Here is a 26,087-nt window from a genome sequence, read left to right on the forward strand (position 1 = left end):
TCCTCACCACGAATAGAAGGGGGTCAAGTACAGCACCAGTATTTTGAGTTTGCTTCACCCTCCCATCTTATAGCTGCCAAGTGACAGCCTCCTTAAAAAATACTGCTGCATGGGAGCATAAACCAGTCTTATTTACCAGCTGCAGAGGGTCCCTGTAAACTTGTGAGGGAGGGGTGCTCTCTTGTATTTATTGCAGCATGGCAATGATGGTACACGTGTGACATATTTTTACCCCTGAAACGCAAAAGTACTTTGGAAATTGACCAACATCTTGTTCAAGTTGACTGATAAAGGAGGGAAAGTTATAATGTACAGCGCCTCGTGCCGACTCCAAGGAAGCCTATAGTTGAAAATACAGGGGAAATTCCTCTCTAACAAGGAAAATCCTTCAGGCCAAGCTATAAACAGTCCCAACATTTAGGTTCTAAAAGTTCATGGAATTTTTAAGGTAGAAATCATTTTTCTTCAAATAGAGAAGAAAAACCCAGTGCCGTCGAGTCAGTTCCGACTCATAGTGACCCTATAGGACAGAGTAGAACTGCCCCATAGAGATTCCAAGGAGCACCTGGCGGATTTGAACTGCCAACCCTTTGGTTAGCAGCCGCAGCACTTAACCACTACACCACCAGAGAAGAAAACCTTCACTTAAAACACCCACTTAAATATTTTCAATGAAGTGGGTATATATACATATACACCCACTCCTCACTTATTGACATGGTTAGGTTCCAAAGACCACGTCATTACATGAAAACCGTCATTGCACTAAAATTGAGGATGACTACATCAGATCATAAAATAGAGGATGATCACATCATTACATAACTGCCAAATTACATCATTACATAACTGCCAAATTACATCATTGTATAACTTTCAAACCACGGAGAATCATGGTCCGGCCAAGCTGGCACAAAACCTTAACCATCACAGTCAGTGTCACTCTACACTCACACTTCGGTGTTCATTACTGCCAGACATACATCTTTAATGTGCAAAATATTCGGATAGATTTTTTTACTATTGTCATAAATGCTAAATGTCAGATAATGAGTCAGTCAATAAATAAGGAATAGGTGTATATATGACATTGTTCACTATTTTGAATATTTTCATATTCTGTTTCATTCCTTCCCCCCTCTCTCTCTCTCTCTTTCTCCAGGATTCTATTCTACTAACACTTTTTAATCACTAGAACCACTCTCAACTTTGCTAATTAGGTCAAGCTTTAGTTGTTTTTATTTTTCTTTAAAGTAATCATAAAAAAAGCTGTTAAATTTTAAAATAAAACTGGCATAATAGCAGCATGATTGAGTAAGATCAGTACAATCAGTACTGGATTCTAGTCACAGTTCTGTTACTTATTTTTGTGAACTTGAAAAAGTCACTTAAATCTTTTTGAATCTCAGTTTTCTCAAACGGAAAACAAAAAGATTGAATCGAGTGATCTCAAAAATCTCTCCAGCCACTGTCCTACAAACTGCGTTAAGTTATCCCTAGGAAACTTAACTAGATAGCCCTGAAAAACTTCATCACAACTCTTTATGCCTGCAACAGATAGTAAACTACAAGAAAATGTTTAGCATTCAGATTAACTGACTCTAAGAAAATAACTACAGTAATTACTTTTTTTTTGAGCTATATAATTTTCTTATTGTTCAAAAGACTGCACTTTTAGTTTAGTAACACCTACGAGGGAAAAACAGGAGCCCTGGTGGTACAAGTAGTCAAGCACTGGGCTGCTAACCAAAAGCTCAGCAGTTCAAACCCACCAGCCACGCCACAGGAGAAAGATGTGACAGCCTGCTTCCGTAAAGATTTATAGCCTTGGAAAACCTATGGGGCATTTCCACCCTGTACTATAGGGTCACTATGAGTCAGAATTCGATTCAATGGCATTTTTTTTTAATGAGGAAAAAATGCTTTTGAGTCAAACTAAAGGAGTCCTTTAACGGCACAAATGGTTAAATGCTCAACCGCTACCCAAAAGAGTGGCAGTTCAAACTTTCCCAGTGGTGCCTGGGAAGACAGGCCTGAAGATCTGCTTTCAAAAGGGCATAGCCTTGAAAACCCTATGAAACAGTCTATTCTATGGACACAGGGTTGCAATGGGTCAGAATCAAATTGACAGTAACTAACAATAACAATACAACTAACCGAGTAAGGAATATTTGCAAGGAGAATGCTTATACAAGAAGACAGCTGCTTTAAACATCAACAAATAATTTGGAAATTTTTTTTTAGTTTACATGCAACAGTTATAATTTTTTTTTTTAATTATTTTGAAGCAAGTCTCTTTACGGGAGAGACCTGTTTGATAATAAAATCCATTTTTTCAATAGGCATAGGATTATTCAGATTTTCTATTTCTTTTGTCAGTTTTGGCAAGTTTTCTTTTTTTCAAAGAATGTGTCCATTTCATCTAAGCTGTCAAGTCAAATTTGCATAAATTATTCAAATATTCTTACATATTCTCTGTTTTATTCTTGATATTGGTAATTTGTGTTTTCTGTCTTCTTTTTTCTTGATCAGTTTTGGTAGGAGCTTGTGAAATTTTTTTAAGTTTTTCAAAGAACCAACTTCCATACTTATTAATATGCTTTATCATTTCTATTTCCTATTTCACTGATTTCTGTTTTTAATAATGAGTGTTCCATGTGCACTTTAAAAAGGTATATTCTACAGTTGTTGAATGCAGCATTCTGTGCATGTTAATTAGGTCAAATTAGTTGATTGCTCAAATTTTTAATATAATTATTCATTCTTGCTAGTTTCCCTATCAGTTACTGAGGGAAATGTGTTAAAATCCCCAGTGATAACTCTGGTGTTGTCTACTTTACTCCAATTCTTCCAATTTTTTGATTTATGTATTTTGGATCTCTGTTATTTGGCCAAAGACATTTGTGATTATTATATAATCCTGATGAATCAGCCATTTTATAATTTTGAAATATCCTTCTTTATCTCAGGAAATAGTCCTTAACTTGACCTCTATATTGATGTTAACCTAGCCACTCTACTGTTCTTCTGTTTGATTTTTTGCCTGGTTTATTTTTTTTTTAATACTTTTACTTCCAATTAGTGTCTTTATATGCATCTTTTATAAGCAGCTAAGCATTGGGTCTTGATTTTTATCTAGTCTGACAATCTCTGCATTTTAATTGTAGTGTTTATTCACCACATTTAATGTAAGTATTGTTACAGCTAGGTTCACTATTTTCCTATTTATTTTTTATTTACTCCATATCTTCCCCCTATCCTGCCTTCTTTTGAGTTATTCATTTTATTTTTTCTATTACCTTCTAGGTTTATCTTTTTGTATTAGTGGCTGCTCTTGGAATTATACTATGTATTCTTATTACACTCAGCTTAGAATTAATACCACTACACATAAATATATAAACCTGGCAAGTGTATAATTCCATATACCAAAATCAAAAACAAACCCACTGCCATCGAGTTGATTCCAACTCATATAGGACAAAGTACAACTGCCCAACAGTGTTTCTAAGGAGCAGTTGGTGCATTCAGCTAACCTTTAGGTTAGCAGCTGACCCTTTAACCACTGTACCACCAGGGCTCCAAAATTTCACACATTAATCCTCAATTCTTTTACTATTGTTGACATATATTTTACATCTGTGTAATTTATAAATTCCACCACTTGCTTGTCTGTTGTACTGTGTTGGCTTATGTGTTGCTGTGATGCTGGAAGCTATGCCACCGGTATATCCAAAGTAAAGTATTATAATGAAGTATGCAAAGACTTGGAGTTAGAAAACCAAAAGGGAAGAACATGCTTGGAATTTCTCAAGCTGAAAGAACTAAAGAAAAAAATTCATGCTTCAAGTTGCAATACTGAAGGATTCTATGGGCAAAATATTGAACAACCCAGGAAGCATTAAAAGAAGATGAAAGGAAGACACAGTCACTATACCAAAGAGAATTAGTCAACATTCAAGCATTTCAGGAGGTAGTATATGATCAAGAAATGACAGTACCGAAGGAAGAAGTCCAAGCTGCAGTGAAAGCGTTGGTGAAAAATAAGGCTCCAGGAACTGATGGAATACCAATTGAGATATTTCAACAAATGGATGCAACATTAGAAGTGCTCACTCAATATTCCACAAATGAATGCAACACTAGGTGCACTCACTCATTTATGCCAAGAAAATTAAAGACAGCTACCTGGCCAGCCAACTGGAAGAGATCTATATTTGTGAACATTTCAAAGAAAGGTGATCCAATGGAATGCAGATATTATTAAACAATATTATTACTATCACAAGCAAGTAAAATTTTGCTGAAGATAATTTAAAATGGTTGCAGCAGTACATCGACAGGGAACTACAAGGAATACAAGCAGGATTCAGAAAACAATGTGGAAAAAGGGATGTAATGATATGAAGATGTATCATGAACTCCATCTGATGTCAGATGGACGTTGGCTGAAAGTAGAGAACACCAGAAACATGTTCACCCAGGAACAGATTACCCAATACTCAAGGTAAGCATGTGCTTTAACAAAACAGGGGTATCGGTTGTCTATAGCAAAGACCCATAGATGCCAAGCAGGCAAGACACAAGGAAAAGCAAGTGCAGCAATGGAATGGAACTGGCATGGCACTAAATGAAATCGATACCAGCTATATTGTGTGAGAATGTGCCGGCTGAAAAGGAAGTTCACACAGGGTCATGTCTTGAGAATGTTCTGGTAAACACCCAATGGGAACTCCAGTAGCAGATGGCACACAAAAATGAGGGAACTCGAATAAGTCAGCATTGCAGTAAATTCAATCTACTTTTTAACTGTACAGCATTTACATATAGTTATGTCCTAAGTTTTGTAAACAATGTTTATAACTTTAAAATATGTTTGGTAATACACGTGGACACAATCTATCATACGTTTAATATAATACTAACATAGGTAACAATTTAATATAATACTAAAATAGCAAACCTAGAAGAAGGACCGGCAGTCTACTTCACTCCATAATTCTTTCTACAATTATAATTATTAGTGGGCATTCTACTATAAGGAAGTGCTTTTCTTCTCCCTGCATTTATTTGTGGGCTTGTTATTTTAGTGTTAACATGTAACTCATGAATTATTTTATATTCAACATGTTATAATTTATTACTTTCTACCATCCTTTAATGATTTACTTTCCTAGGTTTTATCAATGAAAGTTTTGTCAAATTAGATCCTGCTGTTGCACAATAAGATATTCCAGAATCACCTTGTACTTTCACTAGAATCAGGCATTTCTCCAGGGAGTTCTGTTGTGCTTTTAGTGGCAAACAGTATTTAGAAACAGAGACATAGGTGAGAGGTATCTTTATTGTGACGGGGTTCCATTACTTCTGCATCCTTTCAGGGTACAGAACTAGATATTATATTGGTGTATATTTTAGTACTGGGAAAATGAGTAAATACAGTGATATTATTGGGAACTAAGGTTCTTTTTTTGAGTTTCTCATTCAAAAATTTATACACAAATTGTTCTGTGACATTGATTGCAATCCCCACATTCTGTCAGCACTCTTCCTCTTCCTCTTTCCACCCCAGGTTCCCTGTGTCCATTCATCCAGTTTTCCTGTCCCTTCCTGCCTTCTTGTCTTTGCTTTTGGGCAGCTGTTGCCCATTTAAACATGTTTTGAGTTAGAACTTTAGAGTTTCAAATTCATCAGAGTCTTCTTTAAACTCTGACATTGTAAAACATATTGTCTTGGTTTATCACCTTTATGCCTGTTGAATTAATATTTGCTAAGCAACTCCAGTTCAAAAATCTCTGTACAGAATACTTGATTGATGTAAGACACACATTCCTAACATGGACTACTGTTTGTTTTATGTTGTTGTTAGGTGCCGGTGGAATTGGATCCTACTCATAGCCATAGAAGAAGGGCCCGGCAGTCTACTTCTGAAAAGCTTTAGCCAGTGAAAACCTTATGAATAGCAGCAGAACATTGTCTGATATACTGCTGGAAGATGAGCCCCCCAGGTTGGAAGGCACTCAAAAGATGACTGGGGAAGAGCTGCTTCCTCAAAGTAGAGCCGACCTTAATGACGTGGATGGAGTGAAGCTTTGGGGTACTTCATTTGCTGATGTGGCATGACTCAAAATGAGAAGAAACAGCTGCAAACATCCATTAATAATCAGAACCTAGAATGTACGAAGAATGAATCTAGGAAAATTGGAAATCGTCAAAAATGAAATGGAACACACAAGCATCGATATCCTAGATATTAGTGAGCTGAAATGGACTGGTATTGGCCATTTTGAATCGGACAATCATATAGTCTACTATGCTGGGAGTGACAACTCGAAGAGGAATGGTGTTGCATTCATCATCAAAAAGAATATTTCAAGATCTATCCTGAAGTACAACGCTCTCAGTGATAGGATAATATCCATACGCCTACAAGGAAGACCAGTTACTAAGACTATTATTCAAATTTACGTACCAACCACTAGGGCCAAAGATGAAGAAATAGAAGATTTTTATCAGCTGCAGCAGTCTGAAGTTGATCGAACATGCAGTCAAGATGCAATGATAATTACTGGCAATTGGAATGCGAAAGTTGGAAACAAAGAAGGATCAGTAGTTGGAAAATATGGCCTTGGTGATAGAAAAAATGCCGGAGATCGAATGATAGAATTTTGCAAGACCAACGACTTCTTCATTGCAAACACCTTCTTTCACCAACATAAATGGCAACTATACACATGGACCTCGCCAGATGGAACACACAGAAATCAAATTGACTACATTTGTGGAAAGAGACGATGGAAAAACTCAATATCATCAGTCAGAACAAGGCCAGGGGCCGACTGTGGAATAGACCATCAATTGCTCATATGCAAGTTGAAGTTGAAACTGAAGAAAATCAGAGCGAGTCCATGAGAGCCAAAATATGACCTTGAGTACATCCCATCTGAATTTAGAGACCATCTGAAGAATAGATTTGACACATTAACAGTGGTGACCGAAGACCGGATGAGTTTTGGAATGACATCAACGATATCATCCATGAAGAAAGCAAGAGGTCATTGAAAAGACAGGAAAGAAAGAAAAGACCAAGACAGATGTCAGAAGAGACTCTGAAACTTACTCTTGAATGTCAAGCAGCTAAAGCAAAAGGAAGAATTGATGAAGTCAAAGAACAGAAGATTTCAAAGGGCAGCTCAAGAAGACAAAGTAAAGTATTATAATGACATGTGCAAAGAGCTGGAGATGGAAAACCAAAAGGAAAGAACATACTCGAAACTTCTCAAGCTGAAAGAACTGAAGAAAAAATTCAAGCCCTGAGTTGTGAGAGCGAAGGGTTCTAAGGGGAAAATATTAAATGATGCAGGAAGCATCAAAAGAAGATGGAAGGAATACACAAAGTCATTATACCAAAAAGAATTAGTCGATGTTCAACCATTTCAAGAGGTAGCATATGATCAGGAACCAATGGTACTGAGGGAAGAAGTCCAAGCAGCTCTGAAGGTATTGGTGAAAAACAAGGCCCCAGGAATTGACAGAATATCAATTGAGATGTTTCAACAAACAGATGCAGCTCTGGAGGTACTCACTCATCTATGCCAAGAAATACGGAAGACAGCTTCCCAGCCAACTGACTGGAAGAGATCCATATTTATGCCTATTCCCAAGAAAGGTCATCCAACCGAATGTGGAAATTATAGAACAATATCATTGATATCACACTCATAAAAAATTTTGCTGAAGATCATTCAAAAGCGGCTGCAGCAGTATATGAACAAGGAACCGTCAGAAATTCAGGCTGGGTTCAGAAGGGAACGTGGGACCAGGGATATCATTGCTGATGTCAGATGGATCCTGGCTGAAAGCAGAGAATACCAGAAGGATGTTTAAAAAGAACCTGTGTTTTATTGACTATGCAAAGGCATTTGACTGTGGATCATTACAAATTATGGACAACACTGTGAAGAATGGGAATTCCAGAACACTTAATTATGCTCATGAGGAACCTTTACATAGATCCAGAGGCAGTTGTTCGGACAGAACAAGGGGATATTGATTCAGCTATTTCCTCCTCGATGTTCTTTTTGTTGGTGTAGAGGTATCCAACTGATTTTTGTATGTTTATCTTGTATCCTAGTACTCTACTGAATTCTTCTGTTAGTTTCAATAGTTTTCTTGAGGATTCTTTAGGGTTTTCTGTGTATAAGATCATGTCATCTGCAAATAGAGATACTTTGACTTCTTCCTTGCCAATCTGCATGCACTTTATTTCTTTATCTAGCCTAATTGCTCTGGCTAGGGCCTCCAGCACAATGTTGAACACGAGTAGTGGTAAAGAACATACTTGTCTGGTTCCCAATCTCAAGGGGAATGCTTTCAGACTCTCTCCATTTAGGATGATCTTGGCTGTTGGCTTTGTATAAATGCCCCTTATAATGTCGAGGAATTTTCCTTCTATTACTATTTTGCTGAGAGTTCTTATCATAAATGGGTGTTAAACTTTGTCAAATGCCTTTTCAAATGCTTCAATTGATAAAATCATGTGGTTCTTGTCTTTTGTTTTATTTATATGACGGAATACATTAATTATTTTTCTAATGTTGAACCATCCCTGCATACTTGCATCCCACTTGGTCATGGTGAATTATTTTTTTGATATGTTGTTGAATTCTATTGGCTAGCATTTTGTTGAGGATTTTTGCATCTAAGTTCTTGAGGGATATAGGTCTGTAATTTTCTTTTTTTGTGGTGTCTTTACCTGGTTTTGGTATCGGGGATATACTGGCTTCAGAGAATGAGTTTGGGAGTATTCCATCCTCTTCTATGCTGTGAAAGACCTTTAATTGTAGTGGTGTTAACTCTTCTTTGAAAGTTTGGTAGAACTCTGCAGTGAAGCTGTCCAGGCCAGAGTTTTTTTTTTTTTTTTTTTTTTTTACTGGGAGTTTTTTGATTATCTTTTCAATCTCTTCTTTTTTTATGAGTTTATTTAGTTGTTCTACCTCTGTTGTCACTGAAAAGACAGGAAAGAAAAGACCAAGATGGATGTCAGAGGAGACTGTTAAACTCGCTCTCGACCGTTGAGCAGCTAAAGCAAAAGGAAGAATTCATTAAGTAAAAGAACTGAACAGAAGATTTCAAAGGGCATCTCGAGAAGACAAAGTAAAGTATTATAATGACACGTACAAAGAGCTGGAGATGGAACCAGAGGGGAAGAACATGCTCGGCGTTTATCAAGCTGAAAGAACTAAAGAAAAAGTTCAAGCCCCGAGCTGCAATAGTGAAAGATTCTATGGGGAAAATATTAAATGATGCAGGAAGCATCAAAAGAAGATGGAAGGAATACACAGAGTCATTATACCAAAAAGGATTAGTGATGTTCAACCATTTCAAGAGGTAGCATATGATCAGAAACCGATGGTACTGAAGAAAGAAGTCCAAGCTGCTCCGAAGGCATTGGCGAAAAACAAGGCTCCAGGAATTGGTGGAACGTCAATTGAGGTGTTTCAACAAAAGGTGCAGTGCTAGAGGTGCTCACTCATCTATGCCAAGAAATATGGAAGACAGCTTCCTGGGCAACTGACTGGAAAAGATCCATATTTATGCCTAGTCTCAAGGTGATCAAACCAAATGTGGAAATCATAAAACAATATCATTAATATCACACACAAGCAAAATTTTGCTGAAGATCATTCCAAAATGGCTGCAGCAGTACCTCGACATGGAACTGCCAGAAATTCAGGCTGGTTTCAGAAGAGGATGTAGAACCAGGGATATTATTGCTGATGTCAGATGGATCCGGGCTGAAAGCAGAGAATACCAAAAGGATGTTTACCTGTGTTTTATTGTCTATGCAAATGCAATCGACTGTGTGGATCATAACCAACTGTGGATAACACTGCGAAGACTGGGAATTCCAGAACACTAAATTATGCTCATGAGGAACCTTACGTAGATCAAGAGGCAGTTGTTTGCACAGAACAAGGGGATACTCATTGGATTAAAGTCAGGAAAGGTGTGCATTAGGGTTGTATTCTTTCACCATACCTATTCAATCTGTATGCTGAGCAAATAATCCGAGAAGCTGGACTACATGAAGAAGAACGGGGCATCAGGATTGGAGGAAGACTCATTAATAACCTGCATTATGCAGATGATAAAACCTTGCTTGCTGAAAGTGAAGAAGACTTGAAGAACGTACTTATGAAGATCAAAGACCACAGCCTTCAATATGGATTGCACCTCAACATAAAGAAAACAAAAATCCTCACAACTGGACCAATGAGCAACATCATGATAAACGGAGAAAAGATTGAAGTTGTCAAGGATTTCATTTTACTTGGATCCACAATCAACAGCCATGGAAGCAGCAGTCAAGAAATCAAAAGATGCATTGCATTGGGCAAATCTGCTGCAAAGGACCTCTTTAAAGTGTTGAAGAGCAAAGGTGTCACCTTGAAGACTAAGGTGCGCCTGACCCAAGCCATGGTATTTCCAACTGCATCATATGCATGTGAAAGCTGGACAATGAATAAGGAAGAACGAAGAAGAACCGATGCCTTTGAATTGTGGTGTTGGCGAAGAATATTGAATAAGCCATGGACTGCCAAAACAATGAACAAATCTGTCTTAGAAGTACAGTTAGAATGCTCCTTAGAGGCAAGGATGGACTGCATCTTACATACTTGGGACATGTTGTCAGGAGGGATCAGTCCCTGGAGAAGGACATCATGCTTGGCAGAGTACAGGGTCAGAGGAAAAGAGGAAGACCCTCGACGAGGTGGATTGACACAGTGGCTGCAACAATGAGCTCAAGCATAACAATGATTGTAAGGATGGCGCAGGACCGGGCAGTGTTTCGTTCTGTTGTGCATAGGGTCACTATGAGTTGGAACCCACTCAACCTAACAACAGCAAACATCGAAAAATACTGGCAGTAATATTTATCTGTAGGATCTCTATGAGTTGGAATCGACTGGGCAGCAGTGGATTATCTAACAAGAAAAGTTTTAATTTATGTACTAAGTTTCATTTTGTATTACCTTTTGCACAGGACACAGGGCTTGATATTACTCTATGTATGCTAATAAACAAGGTATTAGGCACATTAAGATGATGCACAATTCAGTATTTATTTATCGTGCAAAATATGTTCTTGTTTTATAACAATGAGGGTGTTTCTAAACTCATCTTCCATGAAGGCAACAATGGGTGTTTATCAGAATATTACATCTATATTTTATCAGAATATTTACATATTTCTGTGTAAGGGAGTTGAGGAAATAAATGAATATTTAGGTAATAAAAGTTATATAAATGTGTTTTATTTTCCATTTCCCTTCGGACTTTCAAGAAATGTATAGCTATCATTATGACCTGCAAAGCAACTTGCTTGTCGAGAAGTGGTGCTGTTGTTACATCAACTATGTACTTATCTCTGAATATGAGAGTTGAACAATTCCACAAAGAAATAAAATGTACATTTATAAATTCTGTATACAATAACAATTATATTTTCATTTCAGACTGATCAGGTATAACCTCACATTCAGTTCTCTCTCACTGACCACATAAGAACATGCCAGCAGCAAGATAATCACATGACTCATGAGGTATCTGGGCCTGCCCTGCACAAAGTGAACCTAAATGCACCTTCCGATTGAGCATACCTTTGTATTTGTGTCATGTTCTTTGTGATCACTCTCGCCCCCACTGGGTATCAACAGTAGTCCAATAAAACTGAGCACGTGGCATCAAAGGACAGAAAGTAAGTGTGCAAATTTTTAAGTATTATTTCAAGACAAAAAATACTCATGGAGATCTGCGAAGGGCTCACTAATAAACATAGTGTGACAAAGAAGTGAAATCATCTCCAGTTGCCTTGCAAGTACTATTTCTTTTGACTATCTCAGACTTGAAGAACAAAATCCCATGTTCCAAATCAATTTTTTTACTTACTAATTTTCAAATATAAATTTGTTTTAACGTCCAAATCTGAATGTCAATTTTACTTTTTTAACAAATTTTATTTATTTTTAATCATTCAAACTTACTTGATGTAATTTTAAATGTAGGTAAAATAAAATGGCAACAACTAAGTGGAGCGCAAAAATGAAAGCTCACAGAAGATTTAAAAAATGGGTTTGTGAATCCCTAAAGGGAACTCCAAAATAAAACTCCTTTTTAAAACGTAAGGAATCAGAAAAGACTTCTTCCACTGAATGTTCAAGTCTATTGGGCGCAAATTGTTGTGCTACTACAGCTAGTGCTGAAATGACTAACACAAATGTAACAGAATTTGTTCCGAACTCTGCATCCGTTCCTTGCTAGAGTAAAAAAAATCATTAATATTGGAATAGAAAGTAAAATTTCTTTACAATCTGAAATTGTCACATCTGCGGACTCTATAAATAACAGAGCTAGAGATTCTGCTTTGTATAAAAATCCTTCTAATAATATAAATTACTTGATCAAAAGAGGGCCAGGTGATCATCAGCATTACAGTGGGCCATCTGAAAATTTCTGGAGGTAAACAAACAAGGTTCTGTAACCAGAATATATTTCTAGTGTGCAAAGTTAATAGTGACAATTATAAGAGGGAATGGCTACTATATTCTTCATCAGTCAGCTCTGTTTTGCTTGTAAGCTGTACAGTCCTAAATCATTTAATTCTTAATTTGCTACAGATCGATTTAGCAATTGGTGCCACTCTGATTGATAAACATGAAAACAGTTCAATTCCCAGAGATTATATGTAGTCATATTTAATCCGAAGACATGGTTTTGGCTAAACTCATGAACTGGAAACATAAATTAATGCAGAACACCAGGACTGGAAAGCCTTTTTGCAGAGCGTTGTTGCTGTCATTACAACAATCACTAAATGTGAACTACCTTTTCAAGGAAGAAATGAAGTGTTTGTGTCTCCACAAAACGTAAATTTTTTGAGTTTACCTGAACTTGTTGCTCAGTTTGATCCATTTTTAGTAGGTCACATCTCAAAATATGGTAACACAGGAAAGGGCAACCCATTGTATATATCTAAAACAACGTGAAAAATTAATGAACTTCATAAGTGATAAAGTTTGATCGACTCTTTTCAGTGAAATAAGTATAGCTCGGTATTTCAGTTTGTCTGTGGATTCCACTCCTGATCTTTCTCATACAGAGCAGCTAAGTATTTTTTAAGATATATATTCCAACAGATGGAAAACCTGTCGAGTGATTTATCACATTTACTAGCTTAAAAAGTCATAGTGGTGAGGAAATTGCAAATGAAGTACCTCACTATTTATGTGAAGTTTGCAAAACTGATTTTTCTAAGTGCAGAGGCCAATCCTATGACAATGCTGCCAATATGTCAGGGCATTATAAAAACATGTAACAGAAAATTTTAGAATGTAATGAATATGCCATTTTCATACTATGTGCTGCGCTTTCACTTAATCTTGTAGGACATAGTGTAGCAGATTGCTGTTCAGGAGCAGTTGATTTTTTTTTTTGTCTACTGTGTAGTTGCTCTACATATTTTTTTGCCATCTCTACTCACTGATGAACAGCTCTTAGAACATATTTTGACAATGATCCAGTATTAAAATGTCTTTCTAATACACATTGGGAAGTGCGCGCTGTAGCAACAAGTGTGTCTCAGTCATCTAGTACTGCTATAACAGAAATGCCACGAGTAGATGGCAGAAAGAAGTGTATTCTCTCACAGTCCAGTAAGCTAGATGTCTGAATTCAGGGTGCCAGATCCAAGGGAAGGTTTTCTTTCTCTGTCAGCTCTGTCATCAGTCTTCCCTTGGTCTGGGAGCATCTCAGCACAGGAACCTTAGGTCCAAAGGAGGCACTCTGCTCCCGGCGCTGCTTTCTTGGTGGTATGAGGTACCTACGTCTCTCTGCTTGCATCTCTCTTTAATATCTCAAAAGAGACTGGCTTAAGACACTATCTAATCTTGTAGACCTCATCAATATAACTTCCACTAATCCATCTTATTGCATCATAGTGGTAGGATTTACAACACATAGGGAAATCACATCAGAAGATAAAATGGTAGACAATCATACAAGGGAATCATGAACTAGCCAAGCTGACAGATATTTTAGGGGGACACAATTCAATCCGTGACAGAGCGTAATCCTAGAATTATACACTGACATTCTAGATTCCCTAGAAAATATCGCTGAAGCCCAGACACAAAAAGTAGATACCAAAAGAGAAGTTGAAAACATCGCCAACAAAATGCAAGCGCTAAAGTATGTATTTATGTTGGTTACGTGGAATAATGCAACATTTTCACTGGATGAGTCAAGTTCTCCCAGATTCAGAAGTAAATTTAAAGACATGCACAGATCTCTACAAGTCATTAACAGGGTATATACATAATTTGGAAACCCTGGTGCTGTAGCGGTTAAGTGTTACGGCTGCTAACCAAAGGGTCGGCAGCTCAAATCCTCCAGGCGCTCCTTGGAAACTCTATGGGGCAGTTCTCTGTCCTATAGGGTCGCTACGAGTCAGAATTGACTCGATGGCACTGGGTTTGGTTTTTGGTTTTATGTATAATCTAAAAGAGAATTTTGAAAACACAACAAACAAATACTGCCAAATGCTGATTATCAAGCAGTTCACCTCACAGAAGCCTTAGAAAGAAACAAGTAAATGATGGAAGTCCTCCAGAAGTATCATTGAGTGCCAGAGAAAAATTTCACATAACCACACACTACACCATCATTGACACAGTTGAATCTTGCATGAAAGAAGGGCAAAAGTATATGAAGTTCTTTCAGATAGATGTTCCCTCTTAAATAATATGGATTTACCTGATGAGGAATGCGTGAAGGTATCTAAGGAATAAGTACATACTTATCCTGATGACTTAAATACGAACCTTTACGAAGAAGTGTCACAATTTCATTCTTACATGAGAACTGAGTTTACTGATTCAGGAAAAACAAATACTCCTCATGTCTGCATGTATGATTCCGTAACAGAAGATAAAATACAACACATATTTCCCAGTGTTACTTTATGCATATTCCTAACTTTAATGATCACAAACTGCACAACACAATACTTACTTTCATCCCTAAAGAGACTCAAAAACCCTCAGCGTACAATGATTCAAAGACTTGATTCATTATCCTTATTATGTATGGAAGTAGATATTGTTCAGCAGCTAATTGTGACAAAATCATTAAAGATAATTTGTAAGTGCAAAAGATAGAAAGAAGTGTTTTTAATTACAACATGTTAGAGATGAAAGATTTAAAAATAAAATATACTAATTTGTTATAATATTTGTTTTCTGATTATTAAATTTTTTTTGATGACATCTTTTCATTTGTTTATTTATAATTATAGCATTTATTATGAAACAAGTATCAAAATCGAAGTATGAGCCATGTAAAGCACAATTGGTGAAAGTCAGTTTTTCTTTGTGGAAAATTAACAGAATTTTATGTTGCTTCTTGAAACAATTCATGGACTCATTTTCTTTGTTGTAGAATATGTGGCATATTCTTTTGTAGAAAATGTGGTATATAGTAAAAATCTTAGTACCCTACATCCACTAAAAATTTTATAATCCAGTTCATTTCATTCCACTAAAATGGCATACGCCACTTCTGCGTCTCATCACTAATGTTATAATCACATTTAAAAAGAAGTTACATCACGGATAGCTAAGACACACACCAGCACATATATATATCGCATATCCCATTTTAACGCCATGCATGAGTAAGCAGAGGAGGGGGACCACAGATTATCAATACTTAAGACTCTCTGATGCCTTAATCTGGCCTTGTGTTTACCTGTGTTTTATTGACTATGCAAAGGCATTCAACTCTGTGGATCATAACAAATTATGGATAACACTGAGAAGAACAAAAACTCCAGAACACTTAATTGAGCTCATGAGGAACCTGAACACAGACCAAATGGCAGTCCTTTGAACAGAACAAGGGGATACCGCATGGTTTAAAATCAGAAAAGGTGTGCATCAGGGTTGTATCCTTTCATCATACTTATTCAATCCGCACGATGAGTAAATAATCTGAGAAGCTGGACTATATGAAGAAGCATGGGGCATCAGAATTGGAGGAAGACTCAGTAACAACCTGCAATATGCAGATAACATAACCTTGCTTGCTGAAAGTGAAGAGGACTTGAAGCACTTACTGATGAAGACCATAGCTTCAGTATGGATTACACTTCAACATAAAGAAAACAAAAATCCTCACAACTGGACCAATAAGCAACATCATGATAAATGGAGAAAAAATTGAGGCTGTCAAGGATTTCATTTTACCTGGATCCACAATCAACACCCATAGAAGCAGCAGTCAAGAAATCAAACAACATACTGAATTGGACAAATCTGTTGCAAAAGATGTCTTTAAAGTGTTAAAGAGCAAAGAGGTCACTTTGAGGACTAAGATGTACATGACCCAAACCGTGGTATTTTTCAGTTGCCTCATATGCACATGAAAGCTTGACAATGAATAAGGGAGACTGAAGAAGATATGATGCCTTTGAATTATGGTGTTGGCAAAGAACATTGAATATACCATGGACTGTCAGAAGAATGAACAAATCTGTCTTGGAAGAAGTACAGCCAAAAGGCTCCTTAGGAGTGCGGATGGTGAGACTTTGTCTAGCTTATTTTGAACATGTTATCAGGAGAGACTAATCCCTGGAGAAGGACATTATGCTTGGTAAAGTAGGGGGTCAGTGAAAAGGAGGAAGACCCTCAATGAGATGGACTGACACAGCGGCTGCAACAATGGGCTCAAACATAGCAACGATTCTGAGGATGGTGCAGAACTGGGCATCATTTCATTCTATGGTACATAGGGTCACTATGGACCAACCTGACAATGCCTAACAATGACAACAATTTATAAGTACTATAAAACAATGTTATAATTTTTCCTTAAATGACCAATTAATTTTTAAAGAAAATATATTCTTTTCTATTGATCAGCATATATTTACTATTTTTGGTGCCCTTTAAACATCATTAATATCATTTTTCTTCAGACAAAATAATTTCCCTTGGCTTTGCAGAAGTACAACTCAGTGGCAATAAGTTATCTCTGCTTTAATTTAGCTGAAAATATCTTTGTTCTCAAGGATGGTTTACTGGATATAGAATTATTAGTTGACTGTTTTTTGTTTCTTTGTTTTTTCCCCTAAGCCTGTTATTTCATTGCCTTCTGGCCCCCATAACTTCTGATGAGAAGACATCCATTAGTCAGAGTTGTAAGCATCTGTGAAATGTCTTTTTCCCTCTGACTATTTTCAAAATTTTTTCTTTGCTTTTCAGACCAAACTCTTCGATTATGAGGTGCCTACATGCGATTTCTTATATCTGGTGCCTACATGTGATTTCTTATACCTATCTTGCTTAGAATTTGCTGCTCTTCTTGGTTATATAAAGATGGTTTCCATTAGATTTGGGAAAAATCCAGCCATTATGTATTCAAATACTTTTTCTACCCCATTCTGCCTCTCTTCTCCTTCTAAGTCTCCAGATCCCATACAGTAGGCCACCTGACATTAATCTACAGGTCACTAAGGCTCTGATCAATTTTTTTGCCGATATTTTGTCTTCAGATTCATTTCTATTGATCTATCGTCAAGTTCACTGATATTTCTACTGGCTTTTTCAGTATGCTCTTTAGTCCATCCAGTGAATTTTTCATTTCAGATATTTTATTTTCCAGTCTAGAATTTTCATTTGATTCTTTTTTTATAGTTTCTATTTCTCTGGTGGAATTCTCTGCCATTTTGAACATCCTTTCCTTTAAGTCCTTGAATATATTTAAAATAGCTTGTTTAAAGCTCTTATCTGCTACTTCCAACATTAAAGCATCTTTTTCGCTTGACCAGAAGTCATTTTTTCCCATTTCTTCACATGTCTACTTTATTTACAGTATGCTGAGCATTGTACATTATAATTTGTAGAGACTGTAGATTATCTTATTTTCCTCTAATGAATGTTGATTTTTTAAAAATTCTAGGTGATGGTTATACTATGAATTTATCATATGAACTTGTGGAGGCTTAGTTTCATGCTTTTTTGCTTGAACCTGTTTGTCTTGTTCTTAATACTCCACTCCTAAAGTGCGGACTTTCTGAGATTTCCATGGAAAGACTAAGGTGTTTACTATGCCCCCTGTAACTTGGCAGAATTCAGACTCCCATTTCTGTCTCCCTCTGTGGTAAACAAGAACTAAAAGCTCTATTCAGTTCTTTCAGGCATAAATTGCTTTCTCCTGGACTCCTAGGAATCTTTTCCACACAGGCACAGTTAAGGGGTCATACAAGGATTTAAAGGGAATTTATATGCAGATCAAGGGCTTCTGCCTTTGCGGCACCCTCCTTTGTGAGGTTCCCCAATCCACAGTCATTCTGGCAGCCCCAAACTGTGTCTTCTGACACTGCCCACCAATAACACTTTGACTTTCTGTACGAGATCCAGTCTCCAGATCCAGCGACTGGGGGGGGGGGGGGGTCTCACCTACACAGTTCTTTTCTTTCAAAGATCAAACAAATGCCCTTCAGTTTCTGTCTGCATTTCATCATGCTCCAGTGCCTTCAAATATTTATTTGTGATTTTTTCCAATTTATCATTATCATCTGTGAGAGGGTTAGCCTGGCTTCACCATTACCAGATCTGAAACCACTAAAGCAAGTCTCCCTAAGCTTCTACCAGTTCAAACTTAATTATCTTTCTGCAATTTTTTCTGAATGTTAAAGTGGGCAACATGTTTATGGTGACACATTTTTACTTTAGCGAAAGTTCTCAGGCCACTGCTATATGAGAAGTGAAAGAATGATGGGATTAAAAGACAAGTCTAGGCTATAGCTATAAGGTCCATAAATGCAAAGGCTGTATCCCATTCACTCGGTCTTCCTCACCTAAAATAAAATTTTTTTAAAAAATTGTCGTCGAGTCGATTCCAGCTCAGAGCAACCCTATAGGACAGAGTAGAACTGCCCCATAGGGTTTCCAAGGAGCACCTGGTAGATTTGAACTGCCAACCTTTGGTTAGCAGCTGTAGCTCTTAACCACTATGCCACCAGGGCTTCCAGCACCTAAAATAGCAGGTGCTTAATGTTTTGGGTTATATGAATAAATTATGGATCACTGAAAGTAAATTTTCTCAGCAGGACAAGATAGAAATCTGCTTTTCCTTCTCCTCTGGAAATTGTTTATTTACTTAATTAATATTTATTATCTACACCTTCCAGGAATTGTGCCAGGAGCTATTAATAGAAATATGAGCAACATAAAAATCATGCCTTCACATAGCTTCAAAGTTTAGTCAGGAATAGCTCTGGGCACAATTTAGCTTACAATTTATAGTGATAGCTCTGTAATTAAAAACCTAGGTTTGAATTTATTTCTATAACCAACTAGCTGGATGGCCTTAAGTAAGATAGCCAACCTCATCAGTAAAATGTGATAATAATAACACTTACATCACTGTGTTGTTATGAGAGTTAAATAAAAATATCTAATACAAAGTCAAGTACATAATAAAAACAGACTGTTATTTCTAGATTATGTAACTAGCTCTCAGAAAATATCCAATCTCAGCATTTATTGCACTGCATTGTTTCATCATATCATGAAATTCTACAATGCTTGAAACTTGGGGCCAGATGTAGTTTGGAATTCAGATATTTTTCAAAATTTTAGAAAATCAACACAATGAATAGAGCATATTCATTGTAACACCAAGGCAGGGCCTGGGGCAGTGCCCTGTTATCAAGCATACTAATTTAAATTATCTAACATAATTACTATTACTACTTCTGCAGGACATGAATATTCACAAGAAGTGGGAAAAGACTATAAATAATCATAATTACCTATCAGGTCAGGTTAGATTTTGACACCAAAAGCTTTGGTACCACTTTGGATAGCATTGACTTTCAGTTTCTGTAGCATTCAGGATTCTGGAATTGTGGATGAGGGCTTATGGACCTGTAGAGCCAGGTGTTTTGCATAATTGAGAGGAGAATGAAGACAGATGTGGAGTAAATGAAGGCAGCCTGAATAATCTATTTAATTAAACCTCTATACAAATTGTGGGTTTTAACCATTAGATATAGTTTTAGTAGGCTTGCAAAACATGACGTTAGATTTCCAAACTAGTTGCTTCTGACAAACTTCACTGTCCAAGGTTTACCATCATTTGCTATTTGCATCTGCACAGGCTGGCATAGTGCTCTGCACCTAGTTGGACTAAAATAATATTTGGTGGGTTAATGGAAGAATGTATTCTCAGTGAACAAGAAAACACAAGCTTGAAACTTACCCTTTTCGAACTTCACTGCTATCTTTCACAATGGCTTCTTTCTACTTCACCTTCTAATCTAGCTCACAAAATCTGAAGTTTTTCACTAAAGTAGCAGAGTGATGACCTCAGAATGGCTAGGAGTCACTGGAAGGCATACTTTGCCATAGTGAATTGTAACACACAGTGTCTGACACACTTTCAACAGCTTACATCATTCTTCCTGCAGTGTAGTTTACAAAGCTTTCTTCCTAGATACTACAAAGTAAACTTCAGCCCGGCCTACTGAATGATCATTTATATACTAAAAATAATAAATAATAATAATGTTTTCTCCTTGCCTGAGCCAAACTGAAAGGCCTTAAAAGTTTGAGCTTTTCATTTCCCTTGAGAACGGGAACCAGACAAGGATGCCCTTTATCACCACTCTTATTCAACATCGTGCTAGAAGTCCTAGCCAGGGCAATTAGGCTAGACAAAGAAATAAAAGGCATTCGGATTGGTAAGGAGGAAGTAAAATTATCTCAATTTGCAGATGACATGATCTTATACACAGAAAACCCTAAGGAATCCTCCAGAAAACTACTGAAACTAATAAAAGAGTTTGGCAGAGTCTCAGGTTATAAAATAAACATACAAAAATCACTTGGATTCCTCTACATCAACAAAAAGAACATCGAACAGGAAATAACCAAATCAATACCATTCACAGTAGCCCCCAAGAAGATAAAATATTTAGGAATAAATCTTACCAAGGATGTAAAAGACCTATACAAAGAAAACTACAAAGCTCTACTACAAGAAATTAAAAAGGACCTACTTAAGTGGAAAAACATACCTTGCTCATGGATAGGAAGACTTAACATAGTAAAAATGTCTATTCTACCAAAAGCCATCTATACATATAATGCACTTCCAATCCAAATTCCAATGTCATTTTTTAAGGTGATAGAGAAACAAATCACCAATTTCATATGGAAGGGAAAGAAGCCTCGGATAAGAAAAGCATTACTGAAAAAGAAGAAGAAAGTGGGAGGCCTCACTCTACCTGATTTCAGAAGCTATTATACAGCCACAGTAGTCAAAACAGCCTGCTACTGGTACAACAACAGGCACATAGACCAATGGAACAGAATTGAGAACCCAGATATAAATCCATCCACGTATGAGCAGCTGATATTTGACAAAGGTCCAGTGTCAGTTAATTGGGGAAAAGATAGTCTTTTTAACAAATGGTGCTGGCATAACTGGATATCCATTTGAAAAAAAAATGAAACAGGACCCATACCTCACACCATGCACAAAAACTAACTCCAAGTGGATCAAAGACCTAAACATAAAGACTAAAACGATAAAGATCATGGAAGAAAAAATAGGGACAATCCTAGGAGCCCTAAAACAAGGCATAAACAGAATACAAAACATTATCAAAAATGACGAAGAGAAACCCGATAACTGGGAGCTCCTAAAAATCAAACACCTATGCCCATCTAAAGACTTCACCAAAAGAGTAAAAAGACCACCTACAGACTGGGAAAGAATTTTCAGCTATGACATCTCCGACCAGCGCCTGATCTCTAAAATCTACATGATTCTGTCAAAACTCAACCACAAAAAGACAAACAACCCAATCAAGAAGTGGGCTAAGGATATGAACACACACTTCACTAAAGAAGATATTCAGGTAGCTAACAGATACATGAGAAAATGCTCTCGATCATTAGCCATTAGACAAATGCAAATTAAAACTACAATGAGATTCCATCTCACTCCAACAAGGCTGGCATTAATCCAAAAAACACAAAATAATAAATGTTGGAGAGGCTGCGGAGAGATTGAAACTCTTATACACTGCTGGTGGGAATGTAAAATGGTACAACCACTTTGGAAATCTATCTGGTGTTACCTTAAACAGTTAGAAATAGAACTACCATACAACCCAGAAATCCCACTCCTCGGAACATACCCTAGAGAAATAAGAGCCTTCACACAAACAGATATATGCACACCCATGTTTATTGCAGCACTGTTTACAATAGCAAAAAGCTGGAAGCAACCAAGGTGTCCATCTACGGGTGAATGGGTAAATAAATTGTGGTATATTCACACAATGGAATACTACGCATCGATAAAGAACAGTGACGAATCTGTGAAACATTTCATAACATGGAGGAACCTGGAAGGCATTATGCTGAGCGAAATCAGTCAGAGGCAAAAGGACAAATATTGTATAAGACCACTATTATAAGATCTTGAGAAATAGTATAAACTGAGCAGAACACATACTTTTGTGGTTACGAGGCAGGGAGGGAGGGAGGGAGGGAGGGAGAGGGTTTTTTACTGATTAATTAGCTGAAAAGAACTGCTTTAGGTGAAGGGAAGGACAACACTCAATACATGGAAGATCAGCTCAACTGGACTGGACTGGACCAAAAGCAAAGAAGTTTCCGGGATAAACTGAATACTTCAAAGGTCAGTGGAGCAAGGGCGGGGGTTTGGGAACCATGGTTTAAGGGGACTTCTAAGTCAATTGGCAAAATAATTCTATTATGAAAACGTTCTGCATCCCACTTTAAAATGTGGCGTCTGGGGTCTTAAAAGCTAACAAGCAGCCATCTGAGATGGGTCAATTGGTCTCAACCCACCTGGAGCAAAGGAGAATGAAGAACACCAAGGTCACACGACAACTAAGAGCCGAAGAGACAGAAAGGGCCACATGAACCAGAGACCTACATCATCCTGAGACCAGAAGAACTAGTTGGCGCCCGGCCACAATCAATGACTGCCCTCACAGGGAGCACAATAGAGAACCCCTGAGGGAGCAGAAGATCAGTGGGATGCAGACCCCAAATAAAAAGACCATACTTAATGGTCTGGAAGAGACTAGAGGAATTCCGGCAGTCATGGTCCCCAAACCTTCTGTTGGCACAGGACGGGAACCATCCCCAAAGACAATTCATCAGACATGAAACGGACTGGACAGTGGGTGGGAGAGAGATGCTGATGAAGAGTGAGCTAATTATATCAGGTGGACACTTGAGACTGTGTTGGCATCTCCTGTCTGGAGGGGGGATGGGAGGATAGAGAGAGTTGGAGGCTGCCAAAGTTTTCACGAAAGGAGAGACTGGAAGGGCTGACTCATTACGGGCAGAGCAAGTGGGAGTAAGGAGTAAGATGTATATTAACTTATATGTGACAGACTGACTTGATTCGTAAACGTTCACTTGAAGCACAATAAAAGTTAATCAAAAAAAAAAAATTTGAGCTTTTGACAATCTACCCTCCTTTAAACCTAGACACAAAAGTTAGAAACTGCACTGATAAAACTAAAAATAAGTATATTAATTTCTACTCTCATACTATAGTATATAAAAAATATATATATACCTAGGTTGTGGCTTTGGTTCTGGCTGGGAAGGTTTTTGCTCTTTCTTCAAAAGGTTTTTCTAGAATAAGAAAAAAGATTTGGCATAAATAAGGAAACAATTTTATTGCCTGTAAAATGTTAGTTTCACTGAAGTTCTGTTATATTATCACAGAGAGAAGAGAACATTGTAATATATATTATAAACCTAAACCATGGATATAAACTTGTAAGCACACCCAAAGGAGTAAAATCCCTGAAATTTCTCCATCATCTTTTGGTACTCAGGGACAAAATTCTTGCCACTCATTGCAGTGAGCAAATATCCTTAAAAACTTATTACCAAGGAGAATTTTATTTACTTGTTTGTCCTTTCTTATTAAAAACAATCCAAGGCAATTTATAAAGAATACAGTATATGTGAAAAGAAAAATAAGAAAATCAGATTAAAAGGGAAAATGTAGGTAGAAATATAATGCCAAATATTCTCTAATATTGCTTGAAGTATAACGCAGATATGGCTCTGTAATTCAGTTATCGAACTAATAAAGAAAATACAGTAGTTCTAACATTCATATCTATAAGAAAAGCAAACTTATTTTCTATGTTGGGTTTCTCCCAGAAGTCCTTCAAAGGAAGCCTGATGTAATGGTTCCCTTCAATAGCATCTCTTCAACAACTACAGTGGAGTTTAATATGGACGTTTCTTATATACTCCTTCAATACAGGCCAACAATAAAAGAACAACTCAAGAAAATGAGCTTACAAGACATCAGAATGACTGGGCCAGGAACTTACCTCTCTCGTTATTTGATGTTATACAAGAATAAAACTGGAGTTCTGGTAAGGAAACCTATGGGGTCGTTACGAGTCGGAACCAACTCAACGGCAACGGGTTTGATTTTTTTTTTTTTTAAGAGGAATTGATGGATTACATATACCCTTTGTAATCTACAATGGCAATTCTTTTGTACAAAATAGCTTTTGAAGAAAACGGGGAAGAAGAATTTGAGGTACTCTTGATAAATGGGTAAAGAGTCAGGGGACGTGGGGTTGTTGATGTTGCCTGTTGACTCTGTAAAATAAAGTCAGCAGCAGGGAGTTTCTTAGCTATTGATCCATGGTAGACTCATGCTACTACAAGGAAGATGCTTATTTCAGTTCTGCATTTTAAGTTTTAGATAGATATTTAATCACTATTTGATAACAAATCTAATGGAAGTCACTTATATTAAATCCTAGGCAATATAAAGGGTCAATGCACAGAGGAAAATGGGAAACAAAGGTGCACCTGTACTGCCAAAATACTCTGCATCGAGGCACAAAGTAATGGCTTTAAATATAGTAAATATAGCACAAATCTCTCGTTTAGAGTTAAGTTTCATTCCTTTTTATACCGCTATCTCAGATGCACTCTCACTTGTATATGTTAATTTCTATTTCGTGCCATTCCTTCTATAAAATTTAAGGTTAACCTTTGTCTGTAGTTAGGTCAGGACACAACAATAACCTTGAGGGTTTGTTTGCATCATCTCTCAAGTATTTGCTACTTTCAGAATTCCCTGATGTTTTTTGTTTTTTCCCCAAAATAAGCAATCAACTTCAAAAACAACACTTTTTAAATGTATGTGTAACATGTTGGTGATGATAAAATGTGAAGTAGGGCCTTTTTAAATTTGCCCTCAAAATGCTACATGACACATAGCCATGGCTACAAAAAAAGAATTTTTTTTTTTTTTTAATCTTTATCGCCTATACTTTTGCATAGAGCCATGCGGTGTGGCATGTGCTTGGACTGGAACACACTGTCCTTATGTCATACTAGTCTTTACACTTGCCAAATTTTTTTTTTTTCAACTGCTTTCCTCTTGGCCAGACTAACTGAACTGGCATGATTTCCATGATGAAAGGTGTCAAATGTGAACTCTGCTAAGTAAAACAATCTCAAACATTCTTGAGGAATTTCCTTCTTAAGATGTACTCTGGTTTTGTTTTTTGTTTTTGTTTTCCCCTCCCATGCACTGTCTTGCAACTTGCATTTGTGTTTTTCTTCCTACCAAACACAATTAGAAACTGTTTCATTGTTGCTTCTGTTGGTAGTGATGGTGGCGGTCTTTTTTAAAACTTTAGTTTTCTACATACTTACATATTTACCTTTTACACTATAAATTCAAGTCTTAAGTCCACTCTGCCTTGATTTCTACTCCACTCTCTCTCAAGATCTTTCTCTTCTCTTTGGACAGCTGTCATCTGCTTCTTTTAACTTCTTCCAGCTCCTAGTCTCCGCGGCATTGCATCTAGAGTGACATGCCCTAAATGCTTGGCTGAAGATATAAGTCATTTATCCAAACTCTCCTCTCAAAATTTTCCAATTTTTTTTTTTAACAACCTGAGTGGATTTATTCCAATCCACTTTTGA

The sequence above is a fragment of the Loxodonta africana genome, chromosome 13 (genome assembly GCF_030014295.1).
Source record: "Loxodonta africana isolate mLoxAfr1 chromosome 13, mLoxAfr1.hap2, whole genome shotgun sequence".
Lineage (NCBI taxonomy): Eukaryota > Metazoa > Chordata > Mammalia > Proboscidea > Elephantidae > Loxodonta > Loxodonta africana.